The 9,210-nt window shown below is 33.8% G+C and overlaps 2 non-coding genes across 2 annotated transcripts; both read right to left on the bottom strand.

Annotated features, from left to right (window-relative positions):
• Positions 1-5,005: 5,005 nt before the first annotated feature.
• TRNAR-UCG (transfer RNA arginine (anticodon UCG)) lies at positions 5,006-5,078 on the bottom strand. Its single transcript has one exon. It is a non-coding gene; the product is annotated as a tRNA-Arg (tRNA).
• A 568-nt stretch (positions 5,079-5,646) lies between these two features.
• Positions 5,647-5,719, bottom strand: TRNAR-UCG (transfer RNA arginine (anticodon UCG)). The gene has a single exon. It is a non-coding gene; the product is annotated as a tRNA-Arg (tRNA).
• Between the last annotated feature and the right edge of the window lie 3,491 nt (positions 5,720-9,210).

Here is a 9,210-nt window from a genome sequence, read left to right as displayed (position 1 = left end):
ACCGAGTTAATTTTAACTGCATAACCATCTGATTATCTTAATAAAAATCGGTTTAACGTCCACTGAGGTGTGTTGGAATGAGGCCGGAATTTTCCACAGCAACGGCTCCGTAATCACTGTAATTATATTCACTAAAGCTTTAAACGGTATAATAATTTTGACGTGAGATAAAAAAAAATGATACTGGCAACTTTGGTTTTCTGATTAATTTCGTAAACTTTCAAAATGGCGGATGTAATGTAAAATGCGTGTAGTCTTTTAGTATTTTTTATAATGAAATATTTAACTATAGACAATACTGCTTCTTGATATTTTTATTTATAAACTGCGCTGAATTAAAATAAACAAATACGCCTTTGTCTTCTTCTAGACTATGTTCTATATGTATGCCAAATTTCATCAAGATCCGTTCAGCCCTTCTGGAATAACCTTCAAACAAACATCCAACCAATAATATTTAAAAATTATATCTTGTCTATTCGTTTGTTCCATTTAAAAAAACTTAATGTTCTCACTACATTTACTATTTATTAGCAAATTAGCATTAAAATTGTTATTTTTATTTTATAATTAAAATAAACTTTTTTTCTTTGATATTACGACTTTAGATCACTATATAAATGTTAATTTTTTTAGTACTCTTTTAGTATTGAAATAAAAAATAAACATTTTTTTAGACATTTTTAGTTGAATCCTTTGCCATGAATGACGTGCTTTCATTACAAAGTCAAGTGTCATAATGATTAGTGAGGGGACATAAACGTCGACATTATAGTAAGGCTAGTGTTGCGCCACTACACCGGCAATGTCGGATTTTCTTCCTAACAATTTATACTTTCTTAATAATTAATTAACGGCTAATGACATATCATATTCCCACAGAAATCAACTTTAAATGACATTAATCTGTTAATCTCCACCCCCATCCATCTCGTTACGTACAAACAAAATATCGGACGGACTTTAATCCGTTTTAAATAATGAAATGCATTCATGAGCCGACATATTGTTATTCCCACGTACTTGTATTGCTTTCAATGTAAAAAAATTCAACTAGCAATTGGAATAAACTGCTTATTATACCCCTAATAGGAAGTAGGAAGAATAATTCGTTTAACACCTTCCTAAAATGAATTACTTTCCCTCTATATAATTTTCTTAAAGGAAAATTATAGTAAGGATATAGATAAGGGAAAATATCATTTTCTGTACATCTTCAATATCAACAACACAACGACCGTAACCCAGAGGGTTAGGCATAGACCACAGACGTACATTTGACGCGGTCTTGACACTCTCTTGGTTCTACATACATCTACGCATATATGCACGTTGATTTCAACTGCTATTAATACCGGCCTTCTTGATTATCTTACATCCTTTCCTTTATATTAAAACCTGGTTTACTTTAAACCAGTACAGTAAGACAGTGGCGCTGGCAGACCATGGAATGTGTAGACTTACTGGCGCCAATTATAGTTTACATTTTGCCAGTTGTATACCAGCCCTGATTTTGCTACTGTCCTGGCAAACGGTAAACGCATCTACTAAATTATTTCTATGGGCAGCAGCTGGCTATAATAGCTATATCAGATAGACTCTGTTCACTTGCTCACTTGCTCCTATTTCCTTCTTCTTCATGTGCTTTTCCACGATTAGAAGTTGTCCGTCAGCTTACCGAATGTCTCCCTATCTTACGCTAAGCGAAACAATTCTTCAATTCGCAATGTTAGTCCATTCCCTGATGTCCTTGAGCCAAGATCTCTTTGTATGTCCGATACGTATATATCTACGATTTTGTCCATCTTAATGAGTTGAAGATGTTATATCCGTTATCGCAAAGCGTTTGCAACAATTCGCTCCGAACAGTCGATCAAAAATCCCGGTAAACGCATTCAATATACAAGAATAGTTTCCGAACAACAAATGTAGTTCTTAACAATAGTTAAAATATGACGTCATAGTAAAGTGCTCAAGTTACTTTTGTATAAGTTGCTTCGTTATAACTTAAAGTTGAGGAAATAGATCGATACGCCATTACGCACTAACTACAGCTTTTAACTTTTTAACTTCTTATAAGTATTAATATTGTTATAAAGGTATATTTACATTTTGTATATAACCCTGTATATAAAGTTACTATCTGTCGCCCGCGACTTCGTCCTCGCGGAGTTCAATAACCCAATTAGTAGCCTATGTGTTCTTCTAGGTTATGTTCTACATGTATGCCAAATTATAGCGAAATCTATACAACCGTTCTGGAGATATCTTCTAACAAACATCCATCAATGGATTGATCTTCAATATTATTTCTTATGTTTCACAATTATAATATTTTTATACATAACCAACAATTATTAAATTAATTTCAAATACAATATCGGTAATAGACTTAGGGTCCTTCAAGAAGCGAGCTTATCACTATCTCAAAGGCCGGCAACGCATCTGCGGTTCCTCTGGTATTGCTGATGTCCATGGTCGTCGTTGAACACCTCGGTGTTCCCGCTGCTCGTTTGCCCCCTTCTGTTATAGAAAAAAAAGTTGAAATTAATAAAACAATAGATATTTCTTTTAAATATAACAACCGATTAAATATTGATCCATTAAATTAAATCAAAAGAGAATACATACTAAAATTTCTTCAATACTATACAAAGCGTGGAGCTGGACATGCGGGAACTTCAAGCTGTGGACTGGTAGGAGACGGCGCAGGAGAAGCGACTTTGGCGATCTCTTGTGTCGGCTGCCAAGTCACACTTTGGGTCACTGCGCCAGCGGAGAAATGTTGGGAAGAAAATTCGACACTGTGCCGGTGTATCGGTGCAACACTAGCCTTATTAAAATGTCAACGTTTATGTCCCCACACTAATCATTCTGACACTTGACTTTGTAACGAAAGCGCGCCATTCGCACCAGTATACTAAGATTTCTGGACAAGCAGTATTTGTTCAATGATATTGATAAATGAACGTACGTTACAACGTTAAGTTATAATTAAGTAAGTTGCTTATGTAAACCTCATCAACAAACTTATTTAATTAATCAAATATTTCAATACTGTGAAAAGTAAATAGCAAAAGCTTATATCAAACTATTACGCAGAATCTTCAAATTCAAGTTCATAAAGTTTCTCATTAATTCTGAATTAAATACGTATGTTAATAACTTTAACAGACGTATATTCAAACTCGTAACACCCTGTATGTATGTTTTTAAAACCCTGTATGTAATAACACCATCATCAGCTCACTATATATCCCCTACTGAGGGGCTCGGAAACTACCCTAAGTTAGGGGTGACTAGGACATAGTCAACCACGCTGGCCACGTGCATGACTTCACTCATATTTTTGAATTACTTCAGATATGTGCAGGTTGCATCACGATGTGATAAATGTACATATGTAAATCGAAAAATACATGACGGGATTTGAACCCAAGGCTTGCAGATTACAAGTGCGTAAAACTTGAGCCATCGACCGACCATAATGTTAATGGTTACATTAAATTACAAAATATGTGTTACTTTTTCGCAATCTGTACAAGTTTAAGCAACGTTCACTTAGCAGTAACTTAACTCGATCACTTATTGTCTTTATTGTGTCGGCTAACTTAAAACACGAGTCATAATCAATCATATAATTTTTCTTTGTGCTCTGATGCCTTGTCAAAAACACGATCAATATACCTTTGTAACTTGCGAGGTGAATGTTAAGTTATTAACTTAAAAACCATTTGTCCAACTTCAAGTTAAAGTCATCAATAAGTGAGAACCATTCAATTGTACTTGTGTGACACGCAAAGAATTTTAAAACGGAAATTTATACTTTTTATATATCTCTATTGCTATTATCTTTCTAAATTCTTAGTAATATTATAATTTATGAGAATCTTTGGATGTATGGATGAATGTTTGTATGTCTGAAGATATCTCCAGTACGGTAGCTTGGATCTCGCTGAAATGTGGCATAGATGTAAAACATAGTCGCACACACATTGGTTACCTATCAATTATTTTTAACTCCACACGGATGAAGTCGCGGACGACAGCTAGTATACAAATATTTTGCAAATAATAAAAGTTGCAGGTTAAACTGCAAAGTTAGGTTCCTGTAATGCGAAAACTTTCTTTATAATTTTCTACTGTAAGCTGATAATTCTTGCTTGAGTTCGTGTAAGTCGACCCTTAAATTCTCTGATTTATTCTATCGAGTATTTTGTTAGACATGTGTAAAAGGGAAAGCTACGCATGTCTGAGTTTGTGATGTTGGATAGATCACGAAGTACTGTAAGAATGTTTAGTTAGGGTTGCCACATCATTAAATTGGCATGGTAATAATCAGGCAATGGACTCATTATTGATGCCTTCGGTTTCGAATGAATAAAAGAAAACTACATTTCTTATATATGATGGCAAACGAACAAGCGGGCACCTGAATTGCTGCCCATAGACAGCTGAAATTGCAGATTCTTTACCTACCTTTAATCGACGGAGGAGACGCACTGAAAGAGTATATTTCCCCTTCCTATGTGTTTCTCTATAATACCTCCTACCTATTCCCATGTCTTTTTCACATTTTTTGTTTTGTATTCTGGTAAGGAGTGAATTGTTTGAGAAAAGTCATATTTTTACGTCTTTGTGTGTATTGAAAATTGGCAGCCCTATGTACGATTTATGTCTGGTCTTAAATTTGTAAACTGATGACCCGAAAATTGTTTATCTTAAAAACAATATATGAATTGTTTTTCTTATTCTAAAAAGTAATGTAAATATTATTAAATATATTTGAGTAAAAGAGTAAAAACTATTTTCTGAAAACGGAAAACAAAATGTATTCGCTGCCTACACCTCTGTGTTATGCACGTAAAGAGTTATTTTCATTTTTAAGTTTCTACTAAATTAACTATTTAATATAAGTTAATAGAATTGTATTTTAAATTAAGTAAATAATAATGAAGCTGCAATGAATATTTTTAAATAGAAAAATGTAAAAAAAGTTAATAGTCGACCGTGACAGGACTCGAACCTGCAATCTTCGGATCCGAAGTCCGACGCCTTATCCATTAGGCCACACGGTCCGTGTCAAATAACGTGAAATTTCAGGAATACATTCACAATTTCTTCAGTTGCGCGCGCATCTAGCTACTCTGTTTATTAATTTACATTTTGTCCCTTAATTTTGTAGCCAATAACAACTAAATAATACCTAATTAGTAAAAAAAAAAGAAAAAGTCATAGACGACTCTTGTTCATCTTGTTTCAAATCACGGACAAACAAATTCTCTGTTATTAACTAAGATGCTAATGGGTTACAAGTAAATTTTGTAAGAAAGAGAAGATAAACAAGGAAAAGGATATCCCTATTCATCCTCTTTTCCCTCAAATTACCTTCAATCCTTAAAGAGATTTTAAATCTAAAATGCTACGTATATATTCGTAGCATGGTTCTACGACGTAGCAACATCATAATGACTAAAATTAACATTAAAATGACGTAACGAAAATGATATATTTAACTTAACTAACAACAAAGATACGGATAGTTTTTAAACTAACTTGAAATTATTTTGTGTTGGGAAATTTTTCAAAAACCTTTTTATTTTATAATCAGCAATATTTTTTTAAGATCAATCAAAAAGCAACACTCGACCGTGACAGGACTCGAACCTGCAATCTTCGGATCCGAAGTCCGACGCCTTATCCATTAGGCCACACGGTCATATGCTTTTGAGCTGAATTTGCCATTCAAAACAAATATTTACAAAAACCTTTTTTGAAAACAACAGAAGCTTAATATCAGTCAAATATCAGCTAAACATTCACGACCACAGACTTGCCTTCTTCACTTTGAGTATAAATTTAAGTGACCTGAAAGTGTTAATTATTAGTTGACTTCAAAAAGAAGGAGGTTATCGTCGTGTTACCACGTAACAAAGAGCGTACACCTTCGTTAAAGGCCGGCAACGCATCTGCGGTTCCTCTGGCGTTGCGGATGTCCATGGGCGTCGGATCAAATAATATTAGGCGATTCGTTGCTCGTTTGCCCACTTCTCCTATAAAAAAAAAAAACTATGCTGTTGGCTTGTCTTAATAAATAAATAACTCCGCTCCTGGTGCTCTGGTAATTATCTTTTACATGTAATAGAGGAACGATGCAATGATTATCATTTCAGAATTGTTCAAAATAAATTAGATTTGAATTAGTTTTCCATGATTACAAGACATTTGAGCACGTAGAAAGCGCGTACAGGATGGGATGCATCTTTCCGATTTAATATTAATACCACTCGTATGTTCATGATTGAGGAATTAAATGAAAATCTATAACATTCCTAAAGAGGTTCAGATTATACAAACTGATATACGAAAGCGTATAAAGAGGAATAAATTTAATGGTTCGCATCTTGAAGGAGAATTGTAAACCCTGGATTATAGAATCCAGGATCCATAGAATCAGATCTATAAAATTTTAAATTGTTCTACTGGGAAGAAATGTTTAGGTATTTGAAGGTATGGTATTGCCTCATTCATGCCAAATTATGCTAAAATACGAGGTTAATACTCTTTTTTAAACCATCATTCAACCGTCCATAAAATCCAAAAAGGATATGTCTCGATCTGGTCTCTGATTTGTGCTAAAAAATACAATAATAATAAAGTTTTATTATACATTTAACAAATCTGGTTCATTATAATCTTAGCTCCTTTACTAGGTCTCCCTGTATTAAAATTCTAGTATTCTTTGATAGTTTCCCTACTTGAATGTTTACGATTACACGGCCGAATAATGAAACTCGATTTTTAACTCCTTCGCGTTTCGCTTACACAAATTGCAACAAGAATATTTACGTTTCAAACTAAACTAAGTAATATCTGAATCTTGTTTATTGAAATTTATTTAGCTTTGTGTCTTAATAAATAAACTAGAAGTTAAATTTACTGTAACAATGGTAGAGCCCGCTTTATCATCTTCGCATTGATTTGTCCTTCGAATTGTCCTGGCTCGCCCAGTGAAATACCACGAACACACAGAAGACAGGCGTCAAGTGGAAGCAATTCCCCATTTCGTCTGATGAGTGTGCGTCCCGGAGGCCTAATTTAGTCCACTTTCCCTTCCCCCCTTTTTTATAAGGAAAGGATGGGAAGTGGAAGTGGACGTTCAGGATGAGAGAATGTATGGGAAGGGAAGATATGTCTGTGCATCCTCTTCTCCGTCGATTAAAAGTAGGCAACGCATATGCAATTGCGTATGTCTATCGGCAACGGTCACTTCGCTATTTCAGCGATTTCAGGTGGCCGCTTGCTCGTTTGCCACCTTAAAATATATAAAAAACTGTACTTTATAGTTTGTATGTATTCTTATAAGATTCTAAACAACGAGTTTCTGAGAAAAAATAAAAAAATAAGTTTGGTAGTGGACGAGACATTTCTGTAGTAAGAAGTTTGGCAGACGAAAGCGAGGGCGCGGGGTAAGAGGCGCTGTTCGATAGACAGCCGACACTTCGTCGCCAATGTACAGTCATCAGCAAAAATTATTTTAATACCACACAATTGATATGGCACGCCAAAAATCAGTTCACTCTCCTGTTTGACGTGCCAACTCAATTGCGAGTACTATTTAAGCACTTCTCACTCTTTTACTCTTAACAAGATAAAGAGAGACAGTAAGTTTATTCAAGATAGTTTGGTCTGAATGTGAAGCAATAAACAAACCAAACCAACCGACTAAATTATAATATTATTTGTAAATTTAAACTTAAACAGTGGTATAGTCATACAGGTCTCATATATAATTTTGTTATCTTTTTGTCATATAATTTGTTTTTTTTTTGTTTGTATTGAAATGTCATAAGTTTATGTAGACGACTGTACTTTCGTTTAAGGTTTCCCGAACGGAATCTCTGCGTTATATCGGCCATTTTATTGCATTTTATTTTGGCTTGACTTTGTTCCGTCGTACGGTCGTCTCGCCTACACGTTATAATACGCAAAAGTTCCACGTTCTATGTAAACGTAACCGCCTTTGGAACTTTGTCGCCTTAAACCGGTGCCTCGATAGCTTTTATTACGTCATGCGAGCGATTTATGTTCCGCCATTTGGGATTGTTAAAATTTTAACAAGATCCTTACGAATATTTTGTTATGATGAAAGAAATATTTTATAACACCACACTGTATGTTGGATATTGTTTCTTTCCTTTTATATTTAAAAAAAACTGTCATAACCATAGATTAAAAAACGGGTATGTAATAGTTTAAAGTTTAAATTCGTTAATACATAAGCCTATAATTATTATTAATAATAATAATATAAGTTGACGAAATTAATGAATTAAACGATTTATATGCCGGTACAAAGTAATATATGGGGTCCAGTCAGAATCTATGTGACCCAGTGTTTATTTTGCTGTAATCAGTATGATTTAAATAATGTCAAACGGTATAACCGTAATCATCATAAAAATATCTATTTGAAATTAATACAGATTATATAATTATTCTTAACATTTCATGCGCCATATGCTCATAACTATTATATAATAAAGCCAATTTTAGATAAAATAAAATAGTCATAATTTTTTACGATCTCCAATAGTAATCAAAAATTATAACCTAATAACCACTATATTATGTTACAGCTGTCTACGCTTCGAGGGATTTCGCACTATTAATGCTATTTATTTAAAAAATATTGAAGTATAAAATCAACCATAAAACAATTATAGTTTGCTAAAAGTTGAATGAATAATTTAATAAGTATTTAATGCAATCTTCTAAATGAACTTGTAACTGAGTCATTTATTTGTATAAAAGATAAACGTTTGGTTTCAAACAGCATAATTTATTTGAAAACATGTAAAAAACCATACTGCAATCACTTGCATTCTCTTGGGAAAAAAACTGAGATGGCAATATTGTTTTTGTATGGACTGAGACTGTAGAATCATCGGTTTAGCCCACCCAGCCCAGTTCTTCGTCTTCTTCTTCTTCTTCTTCTTCTTCTTCTTCTTCTTCTTCTTCTTCGTCTTCTTCGTCTTCTTCTTCTTCTTCTTCTTCATCTTCTTCTTCTTCTTCTTCGTCTTCTTCTTCTTCTTCTTCTTCTTCTTCTTCATCTTCTTCTTCTTCTTCTTCTTCTTCGTCTTCTTCGTCTTCTTCGTCTTCTTCTTCTTCTTCGTCTTCTTCGTCTTCTTCGTCTTCTTCTTCTTCTTC

This window comes from Papilio xuthus, unplaced genomic scaffold (genome assembly GCF_000836235.2).
Source record: "Papilio xuthus unplaced genomic scaffold, Pxut_1.1 DF829660.1, whole genome shotgun sequence".
Classification (NCBI taxonomy): domain Eukaryota; kingdom Metazoa; phylum Arthropoda; class Insecta; order Lepidoptera; family Papilionidae; genus Papilio; species Papilio xuthus.
The sequence above is the reverse complement of the archived record's forward strand: the minus strand, read 5'-3'. Positions and strand labels throughout refer to the sequence as shown.